The sequence below is a fragment of the Diospyros lotus genome, chromosome 8, assembly GCF_014633365.1.
Source record: "Diospyros lotus cultivar Yz01 chromosome 8, ASM1463336v1, whole genome shotgun sequence".
In the NCBI taxonomy this organism is placed as follows: domain Eukaryota; kingdom Viridiplantae; phylum Streptophyta; class Magnoliopsida; order Ericales; family Ebenaceae; genus Diospyros; species Diospyros lotus.
This window is the reverse complement of record NC_068345.1, coordinates 40,372,110-40,392,981: the sequence shown is the minus strand read 5'-3', so window position 1 is coordinate 40,392,981 and position 20,872 is coordinate 40,372,110. Positions and strand designations below refer to the sequence as shown.

Below are 20,872 nucleotides of genomic sequence, written 5' to 3'. Positions count from 1 at the left end.
CATAAATCCAATTACAATTAATATACAAAATAACTAAATTAATCATCCGAATTTGGTTATGATAGCGTTTCCAGTTCTAGTAACTCCCATGCGTGACATAAAAGCTCTAAGTTAGGCTTACGCTCCAATCAAAATCTAGTGATTTTTCAATAATTAAAACACACTCATACTGAAATTTAAATTAATGTTACTTATTTAAAGCGCAGCTTTCTTTGGGAATCATTGGCGTTGGACACTGTCCTTGCCTTAACCCAAAATTAGATTTAGCTACTCATTTCCATTTAAAAGTTAATTGACATGAATTTAAATGGCGTAATTTAAATAATAGAATTTAAATGATAAAAATTAAAATGACATAAACTAACCGGCCATTTAGGCGGTGGATAATTAAAAGACAAGAATTAAAATTGAAGAAATTTAAAGACATAAATTAACCGGCCATTTAGACGATGGATAATAAAGTAACAATAAATGACATAAGAATTTAAAAGAAGAATGAAAGGAAGTAAGATTACAAGAGAAAATAAGAGAGATAATAAGAGCAATTCTCTAAGAGAAACTCTAAGAACAAAACTAAACTTTGATTCAAATAATAACAACCTTCTCACAAATGCATCAAAGTGAGCTATTTATAGCCCACAAGATGCAATACAAACCACACAATTATTCAACTAAACATAATTATATCTAATGGGCACTCACAAAATATTCACCTAACTAATGGAAAAAAAATTAGACAAAAGACAAAAAATACCAAAGACTTTAGGTGGTGGACTACTCATAAGAATACAAAAGACTTTAGGTGGTAAATCACTTATAAAAAAATACAAAACAAAGAAAAGTCTTCTACAAATTGGGCTTTGTTGGGCCTTTGATTGGTCTTGGGCCTTTGGTTGGTCTTGGGCCTTTCTTATGTTGGATTCTATTTGATAGTTGGGCCAAGTGCACTTGAAATATCCTCTAGACTCCATAGTTAGCCCATGAATTTGAGCAACAATAATGGGTAATCCAACGCCTTCGATTTATACCCCATAATTAACTGTAGAAGTCAACTTCCTTGCTTCATCCTGTAATAATATGTAATGCAAATAATTATTTATTTTAAGCATAATTATAAAGTCAAAATGGGGATATAATTCATTAAGATTTAGGAAATATTAACCCCTCATCACACCCCCCAACTTGAATATTGCTAGTCCCTTAGCAATCGGATTATACACCAGCCATGATCTAATCGCAATACTTGCATGAATATAGAAATTTCAAATTCGAAACCAAAATGCGTAGAGTAGAACATTCAAAATAAGTCGAACATTCAAAATTAGATTTCTGGTTAAAGGACATACAATCTTAGGAATAGCAATCAGGATAACCAATACACAGACTTACTCCCTCGAAGTTTTGACTTTAAACCTTACTATGAATTTTCCCTCCAATAAAACGATTCCTCAGGTGTACACACAAGGGGGTGCACCGTTATAAGAGTAAATCTAAAATAAGTTCAAAACTCGGTGTCATCCCAAATACAAGAAGCGTATTTTCATGAAAAAACGAGAAAATTGACATAACTTCATGACTGGAATAATGCCCTAGATAAATAACAGCTGAATTTAAACATAATTCCCTACTCCGAACTCGAATTCTGAGATCACATGATTTATAGCATTAAGAGGGATCAGACCGAGTTATAATAGGGTTATGAGGTTAATACAGGTTGTCAAAGAAAATGATAGAGTGTGCAAATGGTGTGTTAGGATTTTTTTTTCCAGCATTTATTTTAAAACAATTGTGCTGAATAGCTAAGAGAATTTTTCTTTTTCTTTTTTTTTTGGATTTTTAATATGAAAATAACTAGACATACTAATTTCTAAAATCACACTAAGTTGGAAAAAATTCATATAGTTATGGGTTAAATGGGGGTAACGAAAGAAATTGTACTACAAATGGCTTACATGGGCTAGCAAGGGAGGTTAATGTAAAGAAAGAAAAAGGTTAATAGGTCCAAAATGAAAGAAATTGATCCCCCTGTCATGCTTCTACAAAACGATATTACTTAGTCATCTAATTCAGAGTTTGAAATCAGTCAAACTCATCCGCTATCAAACTAGGCATTCAAAGCGAATTGATGTTTTGAAACCATTGAAAAAATGAGATAAACAATAAAGCATATTTAGAATAAGTGTTATTTCACTCAGAATTAACGGCTATTAGGCTTAAACACTCACTTGAGTAATAGTCTCCACTTCTGTTGAGGGATCATAGAGTGTACCAATTAGCTAATTACTATCACGTTTGATTTTATGACTAATAACCAATTTTTAAATTTTGAATACCCGATGTATGCAAATTACTTGTTCCAATGCATATATGTTTTCAAATAAGAAATCAATGCATTCATGTTTTGTATTGCAAACTTAACCAGCTGTCAGTGCATAACTCCAAAGCTTTAGGAACAATGTTATTTAAAACACATATATATTTTTTTTAAAAGAGTATATAAAGATAATCAATTCACACAAGACTACAAACAAATAATAGGAAACTCACAGTTAAACATAAACCAGATCATTCATAACTAGACCTTACACCCCCCGACTTAAATTGCAGTAATAAAATAGGGTTGTTAGGAATACCTGTAACTCCACAAGTTCATAGATTTACTGTGAACTGTTAGAACCCAAACAAACAAATAAGCATAACATATATTTATATTTTCACAAAAAAAAAATTCATGCAAGTCATAAGATAAACAAAATGCATCTCAAGAGTGCAAAAAGTACTCCTTACTCAGCCATCTTATCATAGACTTGCCTAACAACATTTCACAGTTTTTTTTTTTTTTTTTAGAGAACACAAGATAGAAAATAAAAGATTTCATGCAAGTCATAGGAGATGCGTCTCAAGAATACAAAAAGTACTCCTTACTCAGCCATCTCATCAAAGACTTATCTTACAGGGATAAATCTAAATTAATCGAACCCCTTTGGCGCTTGTTTCTGCTTACCTTAGACCAATCTATCCGAGACTCATAAGGATCGTGCTGTGGAACATAAGCATGTAATTTCTCTAACAGCTCATCAATGGTGGATGCGGAAATGAGAATCTTTCTTGCTGAAAGAGAAATGAACTTTTGATCGACAACCTAATCAAGAAAAGAGAGCAATCCATCGAAAAAATGATTAACATTTAAAAGTCCAATGGATTTGGTATGGAGATTACTCTTGGCCCAGGAGATTATACAAAAGATTTCTTCAAGTGTTCCAAAAACTCCTGATAAAGCAATGAAAACGTCTGACTGATAAATCTTACAAGCCATGCGCTCAGACATAGAAGTCGTTTCTATAAGTTCACCGCGTGTAATCCCAGAAATATGTGGTTCAGCTAAAGGGATTGGCATTACACCTACCACATATGATTTTCTAAGATGTGCAGCTTGTGAAACATAAACATTCAGTCCACGACTTCCCCCTCCATATACCAAATTAATTTTTTTCTCTCATAATTTTTGGCCTAGTTCGCTCGCTGCAAGTGCGTAACAAATATCACTCTCAAGTTGAGAGCCACAAAGTACACATATGGTTTTGATTCGACGAACTAACTGGCCTTCCATGTTTGTTTCTTTGTATGCCCTGGAAAAAGGTTTGGCGATCAAAAGTAGCTATACAACAATTCAACAAGAAATAAATACAAACAAAAATCATGCGCATGTACAAGTAGTTGTGATTGTGGCTCACATCTTTCTCTGGTTTTACATTCAGAAACGGCTTAAACACTTTCTATGAAGCGAGGATAAGCATCCCATCCAATTTTCTTATAGATTGACAAACATGGTCGTTTTTAGTCAGATTCCCAAGACTATAGTGTTGGCGGTCACTTATGAACTGGGTCCATAAAGTAAGAAGTTCTCTTTGCACTATTCCACATGGATACGTCTCAAGAGTCAATTGAATATCATCCAATGACTCCTTACTCAGTCCATCCTTTATGAAACTAATTTTATCTTCTCTATTTACGGACGTAAACCCCACAGATTTGTATCGAGTGTTACAGGTCCAACGAGCACACTTGTGACAACCATTCACTCTTTTAGCTCTTCGTTTCTTCGCAAAACTACTCTTCTCTAAGCTCGGGAAGTGCTTAAAACTAGGTGAAGTTTCGCCAGTTAATCGAACTTTTGGTTCGATCAGCCAACGAATATCTTCAGGAATGTTATTACGCATCAAAAGCCTAAGTCTTTCACACCTAGCAGCATAAATTTTTTTCAAATCATTCTGCAGGAGAGATGGATAGTACTTGCGAATTTTTGAAAGCTGAAGATCTTTTTTTTTTTTTTATTTAAAGAAAACTCTAATAAGAAGAAAATAAAGAACTATAAACTTTACAAAAGGGATGAGAGTACCTAATCGGAGAATAACACAAAGGAGAGAGGATTGAGCTCAAGAAGGGTGGCTTGCCTCATACAGATATGGAGTCTCTTATAGAGCAATGGGCATCACTATTCGACACTCGGGTCGAGGCACGCCATAATTGTACCGTCAGTCTTGGTGTCGTTTAGCATCTCATTTTTCAATATTTGGCAGTGTGCCTCTTCTTTATAGGGCAGTGTGATTGCACTGCCTGAGAAAAATGGCTACCACCAGCGTCAATTCTGTCTCTCTCAATTAAAATTTTATTTATTTATTTATATTTTTTTATTTATATTTCTTTTTTTATATTATTATTATTTTTATTTTGTTTTAGGGGCCCAATAAAATCATATATATCACACAAGACAATATTATCAAGTCAACCAAAATTATTTGCACAATGGATCAATTTCAAACACCAATAAATTAATTCTTAAGTACACCTTACCCCCAACTTAAATTGTGCATTGTCCTCAATCGGCAATAAAAGGATAGAAGATAGGCATATCTGGCAGCCTTTAATGCATGAACTCGTATGCAAAAGTTTTATTTAGACTGCACACAGAGAAACACTATTTAAGTAATGCAGAAAAGAATTTTTTTTTATAGACTTTTTATTTATTTTTATTTATTTTATTATTATTATTTTTCAAATCTAGAAACATCCATTTAACCTAAATGGAAAGGTGATCTTTTAACGTTAGATTCCCAGACGAAATGAAACTTTCCTTACTCATCAGATGATGGTGGGTCATCCAAATCCACAACTCCTTCATTCTTCTCAATACTACCCTGGTATGGTTTCAACCTATGACCATTGACAGTAAGAAGTTGTCCTGACTTCGAATTTTCTATCTCAAAGGCCGCATATGCTGAGATGGACTTGATTACAAAGGGGCCGACCCATCGAGACTTCAATTTTCCTGGAAATAGATGCAATCGAGAATCATACAAGAGTACCTATTGCCCTATCTGAAAGCTTTTTCGAATGATGTGCCGATCATGTAACCCTTTCATGTGAACCTTGGCCAATCGTGCATTTTCAAATGTCTCGTTCCGAATTTCCTCGAGTTCATTCAATTGGAGCTTCCTAGAGAGATCTGCTTCAGTTAGACTCTTGTTGATTTTTTGAATTGCCCAATATGCTTTATGTTCAATTTCCACTGGCAGATGATAAGATTTACCGTATACTAGCCTATAGGGAGACATTCCTAAAATTATTTTGTAAGCTGTCTTGTACGCCCAAAGAGCGTCTACTAGTCGTAAGGACTAATCCTTATGATTAGCAATAACAGTGTTTTCCAATATGCGCTTAATCTCCCTATTGGCTAACTCGGCTTGACCATTGGTTTGGGGATGGTATAGTATTGCAACCTTGTGCAGTACACCATATTTCTTCATTAATCCTGCCACAAATTTATTACAAAAATGGGAACCCCCATCACTAATGATCGCTCGTGGCATCCCAAATCGACTGAATATGTTTTCTTTCAAAAATTTCACCACAGTCCTATGGTCATTTGTTCTAGCCGGGATTGCTTCGACCTATTTGGACACATAGTCGACAGCAAGTAAGATGTATTCGTGACCAAATGAATTGACAAATGGGCCCATAAAATCCATACCCCAACAGTCAAAAACTTCTAACACTTGGATTGGATGTAATGGCATCATGTTTCTCCTCGACAGACTTCCTAATCTTTGACATCGATTGCAACTTGAACAGAACTTGTACACATCCTTGAACAGTGTTGGCCAATAAAATCCACTTTGAAAAATTTTTACAACTGTTTTCTTGACAGAAAAATGGCCTCCACATGCAAGAGTATGACAAAAATTAATGACACTTTGTTGCTCATGATCGGGTATGCATCTACGGACGATTTGGTCAGGACAATACTTGAAGAGGTAGGGCTCATCCCAAAAGAAGGTTCTAACTTTTTTGAAGAATTTATGCCTATCTAGCTTACTCCAATGGTCTGGGATCAGACCAGTTGCCAGGTAGTTTGTAACTAGGTTGCACGGAAACGGAAACGGAAGACGTTTCCGATAGGAAACGGAAACGCAGAAACGGCATTTTTCTAAAAATGTAGGAAACGGAAACGCGGGGTAAACTGTAAATTTAAAAAATATAGGGGTTTTTTTATAAATATAATTTTTAATATAAAAAAAATTCAAATATAAACAATAAATATAAGTTCCATAATGTATTCAAACAAACATAAACATAAAGTCCACAATGCATTCAAATAACCATCAACAATATTTAGAAAGTTATATTATCCTTACATGACTTAGTAATTAAAAACAAACATAGAATTTAAATAACAGAATCAAACATAATCCAGTTTATAAAAGTTCATTCAGTTCATCACGCTATGTCTCTATAAACTGGCTAATATCTTCGTCAAAGAGTACAGATTCCAACTCTGGTTCATCTAAGGAGAGATTAGCAAATTCGAGAATACCCATATCTTCCATACTTCCAAATTCATCTCCACCTATATCCCACATCTTTGTCTTCTCGTCATAATATTGGGAGGTGTTTCTCGATAAAAGACGAAGATTGTTATGAACAAAGACCAAATCCTCTGCACGTTTTGGAGTTAATTTATTCCTTCTAAATGAATGAACGAAAGAATAAGTACTCCAATTCCTTTCAGAACAAGATGAAGAAGTAGGTTGTCCAAGCACCTTAAAAGCTAACCTTTGAAGCAAAGGAGCACGTGAACCATAACATGCCCACCATTTCCTAGGTTCCCTGTCATAGCTATTCAAGATAGCATCTGGGTCTCCAAATGGTCCACTTTTGAGAGAAAAATCAGCAAACTCATCATCAACAATAGCACGCTCATCTGGATTAGGAAAAAGTCTCCTAAAACACTTCATTCTTTGTGTGGAGACATCTCCATCCATATGTGGAGGCATTCTACCTTCTTTTTCTTGAAGCCATTTATCACTATAATACCTTCAAAAGACAAAATCAACAAAAATTTAAAAATAAAAAGAATAATACATAGAGTATTGAATTAGTAAGAAATAAATATTGAATTTGAAAATTACCTCGGGTTCAAAGAATGAGCTAGGCAATGTAATGGAGTGCTATGTTTTGTCCAACGAGCAAGAAGAATACGATGAATGACATGAAAAAATGATGAAAAATCACTTGGTAGCTTGCCTTCATGATCATAAATAACCTTCTTCATGTTGAAAATCATAGAATCCCACATCTCATAGACCAAATGAAGGCATGGTTTGTTTGTATCACAAACTCTAAGCATGTCATAAATAGGTGCTGTGAAAGCAAGAAGTTTAAATCGAGCTTTTCCTTGGTCATCATCTCGATATTGTGCCCATTCATCACTCATAACCATTGCTTCAAGTGCACGTCTAAGAAGTTTAAATCTTTTAAGCATAACAACAATAGAAGCAAATCGAGTGTCAGCAATTGCAAGCAACTTCAAAGAACTAAACCGATTGAACATGGTCAATCTCATTGAATGATTCATTATAAAAATTTTTATGACCAAAGCATCTCCATGCACTTCAGTGATCCAATGACACTCATCATATGTCTCTTGATTACTTTCTAAATTCCTAGCTGCACATATATTCTTCAAAGCAAGATTAAGTGTATGGACAATACAAGGAGTCCAATAAATATGTGGAAACATACCCTCAATGATTTCCCCAGCTCCCTTGCAATTAGCAGCATTATCAGTAATGATTTGTATAACTTTTTGGTCACCAACTTCATCTATTACCTCTTTCATCAAATTAGCAATAAATTGTTTATCCTTTACTTCACCTGAACAATTCACAGATTTGATAAACATTGGACCATTTTCAGAAACAACCAAAAAATTAATCAAGGGTCTTCTCTGTGGGTCACTCCAACCATCAGTAACAATGCTAACACCTTTTCCCAACCAAGTGCTTTTAATAGGTTCTAGCAATTTTTCAACATTTACCTTTTCTTGTTGAAGTAATGTGGTCCTTAACTTATTATAACCCGGAGGCACATAACCACTTAATGGATGATTAGCAGCAAATGAATAAGAACTCAGATAATATGGGTTTCTAGCAAGATTAAAAGGCAAACCCCCAGTATAAAACATCCTAGCAATCTCAGCATCTAATTGTGCTCTAGTTTGCATGTCAAAAGCTTTTGCAAGAGGTGAATCCATGGATTTTCTTTTCTTTAAATGTTCTAAAACACTTGGTTCATGTAAAGACAAAGAAGGCCCCAAAGAAACACTACTAGTCGGTAATGGCACTTGCTTATGTTGTAAACTTGATAATCTTTCTTCAACTTCTCTTTCACTTTTTTCATCTCAACTATAATTTCAGGACTTACCTTTTTACAACAAGCAATTCCTTTCCCACTGATACTTAATAGATGAGCCCTAACTCTTGTGTATGTCCCAAATTTTTGCAAACCACAAAAGTTGCAAGTCCATTTCCAACTACCCCCTCCTTCTCCCATTTTCTCCATTCTAGTCACATATTTCCATAATGGACTATTTTCCTCATCCTTATTTTTTGATGAAATACTGCTGCTAGATCCTGAACTTGAAGTTGAATGAGCCATATATGACCTATGAATTAAATTAATAAATCAATATATGATCAAATATAGAGTTCATAATATAAGATTAAATTTCAACAAATTTATAATCCATGTAATAAGCATAATGCATATACTTTTCCATGGGCATACAAATATTGTTGGGAAAAGTCCTGCAATAAAATCCTACTACCCACAAATCTCATATACTTTTCCCTCTTTTTGTAAGATAGTTGATTCACTTCTTTTTCTTGAAGACTCAAAACTTGGAATAATTTTTTACTTAACAGGAGAACGAGGAATTCAGGTGATCCATAATTGCCTTGGAAAGATATTGTGTCTAGTTAACATCTCTTGGTTTGAAGCTGGGTATATTATGGAAAGACACTGCAACAAGTTATGCATAATTTCCATTATGAAACATTAGGCCCCAACATTTGTGGAAACTAATTCTACACTTACTAATCAGGAGATAACCAATTAACCATGGACTAAGATTTCTGTGATGATGGTAGTCTTTGCTTTGGTGTGTTTCTTTTATTAAGATTTTTAACTGATGATAATTGTCTAATGTAGTTCCTTCAGGAAGATATTGGAAAGGTTAGAAATCTTCTAGAATGAATATTATGATAATTTGAGCACAAATTGCATTGATTAGTGATCACCCAGAACCTTAATAATTTTATAAGAGTCCAATTTTCCCTTAACAAAACACTGTCTTTCCATTAAGAGGGCATTAATTGTCATTTGTTGCTTTATATATTTGCATTCCATCCATTTCCATAGCTATCCTAAACAAGGAGATAGAATTTTACATTACAATATTTTACATCATTTACGCCCAAACAAGGAGAAAATATATACAACTATTAAACTATACAAGCAACACTGTAAATGTAATTGCATTTGCACATACAAACAACAAAGAGAGACCATCCAGTGAGATTGCTTACAAGAGGAAAGCAAACACCGAGCAAATGGCGACGAAGCAGAAGACGACGGCACGACGGCGAGGGCGACGACGAAGGCGACGAAGCGAGGCGCTGGAAGTAGACGGGGAGGGCTGGAAGCAGACGACGAGGAGCACCGAAACGAACCAGACGGCGAGTGCGACAAAGACGACGGCGATTCGACGAACCAGACAAGGGCGAGAGCGACGAAGCAATAGGATTGGAAGCAGATGGCGGCGAGGGTGATCGAACTCGACTGGAAGAAGAAAAAGAAAAAGAGGAGGAAGAGCAGAGGAACTAATTTTGGGGTTAGGGCTTTTCTTCAAGCCGTTGAAATCGGCTGAAACGCGTTTCCGTTTGGAAACGCGTTTCCAAAATTTTTTATTATTTGTTGAAACGACCTAGAAATTTCTAAATATTACACAAACGGCCCGAAAACGTTTCGGGCCGTTTTTTCCCGTTTCCGAAATGGGAAACGGTTCGGAAACGCCGAAACGGCGCCTCCGAGCCGTTTCCGTGCATCATTGGTTTGTAATGTTGGCATACCAAGAGATAACAGATGATGCATGAATAACATTCACTTCAAATAGTTGCTCATCAGGAAAATTGTCATGGATTGGTTCATCAAATTGTGTGAGATTTTGACTTGGAATCCTTGACAAATGGTCAGCCACCACATTCTCTACTCCCTTCTTGTCTCTGATTTCAATGTTGAACTCTTGTAGGAGTAAGATCCATCGGAAGAGATGGGGTTTTGCATCTTGCTTTGTGAACAGATACTTCAGAGCAGCGTGATCAGTAAAGATGATTACCAATGACCCTACGAGGTAAGATCAGAACTTGTCCAGGGCAAAGACAACTGCTAGTAACTCTTTCTCTGTAGTGGTGTAATTCTTTTGTGCGTCATTCAGAGTTTTGCTAGCATAATATATCACATGAGGTTTCTTATCCTTCCTCTATCCTAACACAGCTCCTACCGCGTAATCACTAGCATCGCACATAAGTTCAAATGGGAGGGACCAATCAGGGGACTGTGTAACATCCCGAAATTTGGGAATTAAATAAATGATTATTAATTTATTTGGGTATTTGGAGTATTAAAAAAAAAATATTTATTTATGTAATTTTGAGGAAGTAGGAAATTTAAATAAATTATTGGGAGTATTTATAAAAGGGTTAACTAAATTACTTTGGTAGAATTTTTGGAGAATTCGGGGTTTGAGTGTAATAAGAAGGAAAGTGAAGTTCGGGCCAGTGTGCAAATAATAGAAAATGTGGGAGCTGAAATGTAAATTTTGGAAATCGCGATAAGTCACCTTAAATTTAGTTAAATCTGTATATATGTATGAAGGTGAGTGCCAGCCGAGCGGTTATGCGTGCGCGTGTGCATTCGGGGGGTCGCGGGATCGATTCTCGGCTGCGCGCGCTGGAGGAATTCTTTTGGATTTTTATCAGCCATAAAGCGCCAAAACGGCGCCGTTTTGATTAGGCGGTGGGCAGCCCTTGGCTGCCACGTGGCGCGCGCTGGTGCGCCCTGCGGCTGCCTCTCTCACACCCACTGTTTGCACGCTTTTTAAGGCCAAATTGGCCATGTTTTTCTACCGATTTTGCTGCCTTTTTATGCTTCAAATTGAAGCAAAAATTTGGATTAAATTGGAGCAGAGCAGAGAGCTCGGGAGAAGAAGAAAATGACACGTAAAGGCTTGGAAATCTTGAGGAAAATTGGGAGAAGTTGAGGATTTAGTCAAATTTCATTGCAGATTAATTACTCAGGTAAGTGCATATGTGTGTCCGTTGGTGCTGATATATATATGTATAATTATGCAGGTGTGTGCTTTGAGCAGTCCAAGTGGGTTACTGTGTGTGTATGTATGTAACGGAGATATATATATATATGAAATAGCAGTGGGTTTCGGTGGCCATATATGTATGCATATCTGATTTTTATAGTCTTCCTGCATGTGATCGTGAGGGGTATTGAGGTGTTTAAAGGTTGGGAATGGAAGTTTCGAAAGATTCAAGTGGCTGCCATGGCGTGTAGTGATATATATATATATATATATTGAGCTAAGTGAGTTCACTGTGTGTGCGTGTGTGTTCACTAGGGAAGCTTAAAGATTATAAATATAATTTAAGTTATTTAAATAAATAATAATAGTAATAGGCATGATTTAATTTAAAATAAATATAGGATTTATTGGGATTTTATTTACGGTGTGCCTACATGGGGTTTTAGACGGCTAAATTAATTATATTACACGGTAGATTTATTTAATTAAAGCTGCGATTTTATTTATTGCCAGCGAACGTTTTACTTCGCAGCGGGAGTGCAAGAAAGAGAAGAAACGGCCGTGTAAAGGCAAGCTCTCAACCCTCTCTTCTTGATCTTTAATTCCCGTGAAAGACCCCGTGATTTCCTGTATTTTATCACCTCCCTTACTTTAATTCGGCACCTTGCCTTATTGGTTGAACTATTATTCATTTGTTTTAATTTAAATTAAATCTGAGACTTCTATAATTTTATTCATTGTGAGCCTACAAGGGGTTTGTACCGCCCCCATTTTCTTTCGGAATGATGCTGAACCCAGTTGGGGAAACTAGGTTCCTAGTCGTGCGGGTTTTATTTACGATTTTTCTCAGATTTATTTATGGTTCGGTTAGAGCTATTGAGCAGTGGGGCAGGGGTCGGTTGTTGGTGACGTTGGGGTAGACTATGGTACAGCCCTGATGAGGACCGTCGGGTGGACACCCCTAGTCACTGGCCGTTGACCGATGCCGGGCGCTGCTGACTAGCTCTGCCGGTATGTGATTTACTGCATGATTAGATACATTGTATTACTGTTCATGATTTGATATGCACATGGGTACGGGATGCATATTGGGATATCCATTTATTGAGTATGCTTGGACACGGACATTCTAGTTTGGTTAGGTTGCATCCACCGCGAGCATATGCATGGCGTGTGGTTTACTATGTGGGCGGAGCATGGCCTGATGCCTGGATGTATGGGCGCCTTGTATCACGTTGATGCTTACTACGCCATTGCATTTTTATGTGCATTGCATGGATACTGGTAGTATTTAGTTCTCGGACGGGAGTACCGTTCCGAGGGAGCCTATGGCTCGGTTGTCGGGAGTACCGACGGATACAGGTGACGGGATTACCGGCCTGGGACAGCGCGCGCAGGTTTGTTGCAGATATTTGTTGCCTTTCAGGGCAGCGGCAGGTTGGTATGGGACTTGGGTGCCAAGTGTCTTATGTGGGCCCCAAGGACCGGTATGTGCTTTTATTTTATTATACTATTGAGCTGTTGTGTTGTAGCGTCTCATGGCTTATGTGTACCTGGGGGTTTATTCTGGGGTGAGATTTCTGATTTTGTGTAGCCTTCAGCCTTTTCTTCCTTATGCTTGTTGAGTCTCTCGACTCACCTTGCTTTCCATCATTCCAGGTAGTGGCGGCGTGGGCCATAGCAAGGGAGTCAGCTTTAACGGCAGAGTCGGTGTGGTGTACAGGCAGTCTCGTCAATCCCTATCCACTCTGATGTCTAAGTAGAATTTACTCTATTATTTCGTACTGTGTCAGGTCTTTTCTCGAGTCTCGTGTGTGTTGGCACAGGAGTTTGTATTCTTTTACTTATGTTGTGACCGTTGTGTTAGCGGGGTTACCCGTAGTGCATGCATGTGTTTTTCTTCGCTTCCGTTGCTCTCATCTTTGAGTATGCATGCCGGGGTGGTTTTTGTCTGGTGTCTCATTCTTTTCTCCTCCCGTAGGCGCTCCCGTTCGGGTAGTCCGGGTGCTTGGGATATCCGGGCGGGGGTGCTTACAGACTGAATGATAGGTGCAGAAACGAGTGATTTCTTCAACTTCTCAAAAGCAACTTGACATTCACCGTTCCACTCAAAAGGTATGTCAAGGGCCAGGAGGCGGCATAAAGGTCTGGCTATGGCACCGAATGAAGCGATAAATCGCCTATAAAAACCAGCATGGCCAAGAAAAGACCTAACCTCTTTCACGTTCCTTGGGGCGGGTAATTTTTGAATTGACTCAACCTTGGACTAATCAACCTCAATACCTGATTAGTGGTTAATTTTGTAAAAATTTTGTTATAATTATACCCTTCTTTCGATCTTAAATATGGTTTAAATTAGATATTAATATATATTTTATGGTTATATGCAAGTTTAAATTGAAAGATAAATGAAATGAAGTTCTAAAGTAAATAATAATAATATATAAAATTATATATAATACATATACATCATTATATGCATGCATGTATTATATATATAATATAATCTAATATATATGTGTGCTATGTGTAATACATATATATAATATATAATTTATTAATAATATTAAATTATTTTTTTTATTTTTAGCCATGAAGCATTCAAGCCCATGAAGAATTCAAGTCCATGAAGAAATCAAATCCATGAAGAATTCAAGTCCATGAAGAAATCAAACCCATGAAGAAATCAAGTCCATGAAGAATTCAAGCTCATGAAGAATTAAGGCCCAATTTGAGCAACCCATGGAAAATATTATTTGGAGAAGGCCCAAGGATTATTTTTAATCCTAATGAAGATTAAAAACCAATTTATAGAAATCTATTTTTATTTTTTATGTGAGAGCTTTATTAGGTGTGTTTTTTAGCTAAAATCCATTTAACTATTAGGTGGATATTATAGCTAAAATCCATTTAACTTTATGAGTGCTTTATTAGGTATGTATTTTAGCTAAAATCCATTTAATATTAGGTGTGTATTATAGCTAAAATCCATTTAACTTTAAGTGTGTGAGTGCCCATTAGATATAATTATGTCTAGTTGAATAATTAAAATTGTGTGGTTTGTATTGCATCTTGTGGCCTATAAATAGATCACTTGATTGCATTTGTAAGTGTGATTATTATTCTTGAATAAAAGTTTAGTTGTTTCCTTATAATTCTCTCTTTGAGAATTGTTCTTGTTCTTTCTCATTTTCTTTAGTACTTTCTCTTATAATCTTACTTTTTTCTTTCTTCTTTTAAATTCTTATGTCATTTATTATTACTTTATTATTCACCGCCTAAATGGCCGGTTAATTTGTGCCTTTAAATTTCTGTAATTTTAATTCTTGTCATTTAATTATTCACCGCCTAAATGACCAGTTAGTTCATGTCTTTAAATTTCTGCAATTTTAATTCTTGTCATTTAATTATCCACCGCCTAAATGGCCGGTTAGTTTATGCCTTTAAATTCCTTGTCATTTAAATTCTGTTATTTGAATTACGTCATTTAAATTTATGTCAATTAACTTTCAAATAAAAATGAGTAGTTAAATCTAATCTTGGGTTAAGGCAAGGACAGTGTCCAACGCTAATGATTCCCAAAAAAAGCTGCGCTTTAAATAAGTAACATTAATTTAAATTTCAGTATGAGTGTGTATTAATTATTAAAAAATCACTAGGTTTGGATTGGAGCGTAAGCCTAACTTAGAGCTTTCATGCCATGTATGAGAGTTACTAGAACTGGAAACGCTATCATACCTAAACCCAGATGATTAATTTAGTTGTTTTGTGTATTAATTGCAATTGGATTTATGGTGGTTGCTTAAATTAGAATCTCGCATATCATGTATGGGGATTGCTTAACCTAGAACTATCATCATCTCTAATTGCATTTAATAACAAACCCTCATATCTGAAATTAAATTAATGTTGCTAATCTTTTATGTTAAACTTTGGGAATCAACGGGTTGGTACTGAAATCGTCTTAACTCAAGCACTATTCAAATTCATATTTTTACGTTTAATGTTTATTTCAATTTTTGCCTTACTTTATTTTCTAGTATCTGTTGTCTAAAAACAAAACCATAAAAAATCTTGTTGTCAATTTGTCCAAATGCGTGTGCGTGTGTGTGACATTCTTTTTCTTTTGCCATAAATAAATCTCTCAGTGGACGACCTGGATTCATCCAGAAAATATAAATTTAAATTTGGACTACAATTGCACTCGTACACTAGCGAGTATAAACCTCTCACTAAAATAAAAAAAATATAAAAGTTTTATTATGATTTGTTTTTATTGTATTTTAATTGCAGGGTGAGAGTGCAGTCAATACCCCTGGAAGAAACAATATGTCCCAAAACACTTCCTTGAGTAATCATGAAATGACACTTCTCCCAATTTATCACTAAATTTGTTTCTTTGCATTGGATCAGAATTTTCTCCAAATTTTCCAGACAACTCTAAAAAATGTCTCCGTATACTGAGAAGTCATCCATGAAGACTTCTATCACATTCTCAACCAATTCACTGAAAATACTCATCATGCATCTTTGAAAGGTTGCAGGTGCATTGCACAGACCAAATGGCATTCGTCTGTAAGCAAATATCCCAAATGGACATGTGAACGCGGTTTTCTCTTGATCTTCTAAGGCAATTTCAATCTGATTGTACCCAGAATACCCATCTAAGAAGCAGTAGAAGGCATATCCCGCTATTCTCTCTAACACCTGATCCAAAAATGGAAGCGAAAAATGATCCTTCCCAGTCACAGAGTTGAGCTTCCTGTAATCCATGCACATCCGCCATCCAGTCTGGATGCGTGTAGGAATGAGCTCATTGTTCTCGTTTGCTATCACAGTGACTCCTGACTTCTTAGGTACAACTTGAGTTGGACTAACCCATTTGGAATCAGATATAGGGTAGATGATTCCAGCATCTAAGAGCTTCAACACCTCTCCCCTAACCACTTCCTTCATGTTTGGGTTTAACCTTCTCTGCATTTGTCTAACCGGCTTTGCATCTTCTTCCAAGAAAATTCTGTGGGTACAAATTAAGGGACTAATGCCATGCAGGTCTTCTATAGTCCAACCTAGAACTTCTTTGTGTACCTTTAACAGATTCAGCAATTGTTCCTCCTGTTGAGGATTCAGACTTGATGAGATCACCATCGGTAAAGATTCTCCTTCACCTAGGAATGCATACTTAAGATTGTTTGGCAATGGTTTCCTTTCAGGTGCAAGTAAGCAGTTTAAGACAGATTCAGTTTCCTCTCGAGAGCAGTCTTGCTGCTCCAAAAATTCCTCCAACTCAAAATTTTTCTGAGCATATTCACAAGTTAATGTACTCCTCACTCAATGTCTGTATCAGATTAGCTTTTTCAGTCTCGTTCTCCACATCAGGTTGTTTGGAAACCCTAAAAATGTTTGTTTCCAAAGTCATATTTCCAAATGACAATTTCAGGATTCCATTTCTAAAGTTGATGATGGCATTTGATGTGGCAAGGAATGGTCGGCCTAAGATGACTGGCACAGGAGGTTGAGGCCCCTAATGCGGATGGGTGTCCAAAACGATGAAGTCCACCGAAAAGTAGAACTTATCGATTTGTACTAGAACATCCTCCACAATTCCTCGTGGAATTTTGACTGAACGATCAGCCAGCTGAAGGGTCACTCTAGTGGGTTTGAGCTCACCTAATCCCAATTGTTGATACACACTGTATGGAAACAAATTGACACTAGCTCCTAAATCCAAGAGTGCCTGATCAACCTTTTGACTTCCTATGATGCATGAAATGGTTGGACAGCCTGGGTCTTTATATTTGGGAGGAGTTTTCAATTGGAGAATGGCACTGACTTGTTCGGTCAGGAAAGCTTTTTCATGCACATTTGTTCTTCTTTTGACAGTGCACAGATCTTTCAAGAATTTTGCATATGAAGGTGTTTGTTTGATTGCATCCAACATCGGGATGTTGATTCTCACTTGCTTAAACACTTCATATATATCTGCATTTTGTTGCTCTTTTTTTAAGTGATTCAACCTTTGTGGAAAAAGTGGTTTGGGCCTGTATTGAATTTCTTTTCCATCTTCTTTTTGTTTTCATTTTTCTCATTTTTTTCATTTTTCTCCACGGTGGATTCATGATCTTTTGGTTCTTCTTCTTCAGCAACAGGTTGGTTTATCCTAGGATCAGTTGGTTTTTCAATTATTCTTCCACTTCTTAGGACAGTCACTACTTGCACTTGTTCATGAGTGTTGGTTTCACTATTTGAGGTTTCTACCTAGTTGGTTTGTCTAATTGGATTAGGATTGGTTTGGTTTGGCCATGGCGGCGACATGTGTGTGTGTATATATATATATATGTATGTGTTTGTGTGTGTGCGGGAAAGAAAGAGAGAGGCGAGGTAGAGGCTGGCGGTTGGAGGAGAAAGTGGGTTGTGGGATGTGGGAGGGCTAAAATAAGAATTTTAAAATTGGTGTAGAATTTCATGGGGTGTGAGCTGTGAAGAGTAAAAATACGGGCTATGAATAGAATTTTTCATCACTAAAATAGATAATTTTTTAAGGCGTGTGCATCAATAAATTCAATATGATACGTTGAAATAAACTAATATTATGGTATTTTATAGATCTAGCTTTCATTTTCACCGATAATTTTTTATTAAAGAAAAAGACATCTTAGAAAATATCTCATAATGACAAGAAATCATCGTGACATGGCTGGTGTGTTAATTGAGTGAAAAGTCAAATTTGATCAATTGTGATATATTTATAATTAAAAATTTATTTTTATAATTTATCTTTTGATAAAAACATAGAAATATATAAAATATTTATATATATATCTATAAATGAGTGTTAAGTATATAAATATGTATTTAGTACCTTGGAATTATTATATCAATTAATATCATTATAGCGATATTTTTTCTCTTTACCCATGATTTTTTTTAATTGAGTTTTTCACTTAAATATTGTGTTGTCTTTTGTGTGTTTGATAATTTAATCATAATTTTTTATTTCTTAAATTCATACAAACTAATATCAAAACTATTAGATCAAACCATGAGTATCTTTCAATCTCAATCATCAAATCTACAACTCTTCGTCATCTTAATCACCTAGGGTTTTTTGTTGCCGCTATTGGCTACCTATGCTCTATTGTCATCGACCGCTAACAATCTTCCCATAGTCGCCATCGACTCTATCAACTCAAGTAATCGACCGATTGCTTTTTTGATGTCTTTTTCGTGCAATTGCAGTAGTCCGTCTACCTTTTTTGGTCGTTGCAGTCGTTCTTTTTCTTCTTTTATAGTCATTGCGATTGTCCACTCGTCGTCTTTGGTTGCGGTTTACCTTGGACAATAATTGAACTATCCCTACATTTGACTAGTTCGTCTTCTCCAATCATCGTGACTGACCATCTTTTCACGTTGTCACCTTGCTCAAAACCATTGTAATACCTAAAGAGCCAGAGAAATGTAGTATATATCGAGGATAAGTAAGGAATGAAATAACACCAGCTGGATAACTTTTGGACTGAATGTTGACAAAGAATTCTTGGGTTAAGCGTGCTTGAGTTGGGAAAACTCAAGAATGGGTGACCCCCTGGGAAGTTCGCGTAGTCTCATCAAGGTAAGTTGTTTCAATCTTTCCTATAGTTTGCTACGGGATGTTACAGGTGGTATCAGAGTCGACCATTGGAGAATGTAATTTGATGAGGGTGAGGAGTGGTGCTGGGGCACAAAAGACTGAACAATGAGTGACTCTTGGCAGGTTTCTAGGATGACAGCCTCCAAAGAGGAGAAGATCTAGGACCAGTTGTAAGGTCGCACGACGAGGACGTCATGTGCTCAAGAGGGAGAGAATATAATACCCAAAGAACCCAGAGAATGGTAGTATATATCGAGGATAAGTAAGGAATGAAACAACACCAGTTGGATACATTTTAAACTGAATGTTGGCAAAGAACTTCTGAATTAAGCGTTTTGAGCTGGGGAAGCTTAAGGATATATGAGTGACCCTTTGGGAAGTTCGCGTAAGCCCATCAGGGTAAATTGTTCCGATCCTTCCTATCGTTCGAAGCGGGATGTTACAACCATAATCGTCAACAATATTCAATTTTTCCATAGTCGACGACCATCAACTTTTTTACCTTTCACAATAACTAACAACCACATCAGCCATAGCCGTTGGTTTCTTTTTGCCTTTCGCCATTACTGTTGACTGATCAGAGGCTTCATCACCCTAGATTTTCTTGAATCCAGTAGATCTGTAACCTAAACTACCTATATCCATCTAGATTTTCCCAATTAGATTAGATTCGCCCAAATCTGATTCATTTATGTTGATGTCTCAATACAAGAATTAATTTATAGTGTGAGAGAGTGAGTTTTAGCTTAGAATAATCTCTAGGAATGATTCTAAGAGTTTCAAGTATGAACACAAATGATCTTGAGACCTATCTAAGCATAGATAATTAGGAAACCTACAAGCCCAGATGTTGATGATCAGGAGACCTACAAGCCTAGGACAAGGGATCTTGACTCTCGTGGTGATTAAATGACTTAATGATCGAGTTCCATATGCCCTCTTGATGACTGAGTGCCTAATGATCAGGTGTCTCCCTTGATGACCAAATGCCTAATGATCAAGTGTCTTCTTAATGATCAGATGCCTTGCTGATTGGTTGACCTCTTAGTGACCGAGTGACCTCTCTGTGATTGAATGCCCTGCTGAGATGAATAATTGGTTAGGGCCGCCGGTGGATGTCCTTGTGCAAACCCTCCAATGCCTAAATCAATCTTCAATTGCTTGAGCATAAAAAATGGAGTCTGAGTGCGAAATTGAACTTACCTTAGGGAGGAGGCGACTTTCCTATTCTTGGGATATTCTTGACATACTCTATAAAATTTTGGAATATTCTTGTAGGTCCAAGGAAGTGTCTTTTGGCTACAAGAGAGGCTTTCGTGGGTGGCGGATTGCATGGTTGGGCTTGGGAGATGGGATGGTCGAAACTTGATGGAGATGAAAGGGTGGAGTACACTCAACTCGATCATGGTCGAGTGGAAGGATCCTCATTCGGCTTATGATCTTTTTAGCTTTTCCTTCTTCTTATGCTTGCTTTGTCAGCTTACAACTTGATGATATCTTCCTCAAAGATGAACTTGTTGGGTGTTGGA

General features: G+C 36.5%; 1 protein-coding gene across 5 annotated transcripts in view; it reads right to left on the bottom strand.

Annotated features, from left to right (window-relative positions):
* Positions 1-592: 592 nt before the first annotated feature.
* LOC127807360 (G-type lectin S-receptor-like serine/threonine-protein kinase SD1-13) overlaps positions 593-20,872 on the bottom strand; it is a 32,150-nt gene continuing 11,870 nt past the window's right edge. The window contains exons 10-11 of one of the 5 annotated variants that reach the window (XR_008024657.1): positions 2,634-2,667; positions 593-1,067 (exon numbers count right to left, since the gene is read on the bottom strand). The gene's annotated coding sequence lies outside the window, so the exon portion shown is untranslated. Of the gene's footprint in view, positions 1,068-2,633; positions 2,668-6,665; positions 9,005-20,872 lie in introns of those variants that run through there. The other 4 variants (XR_008024656.1, XR_008024658.1, XM_052345142.1 and 1 more) reach the window with 4 other exon arrangements.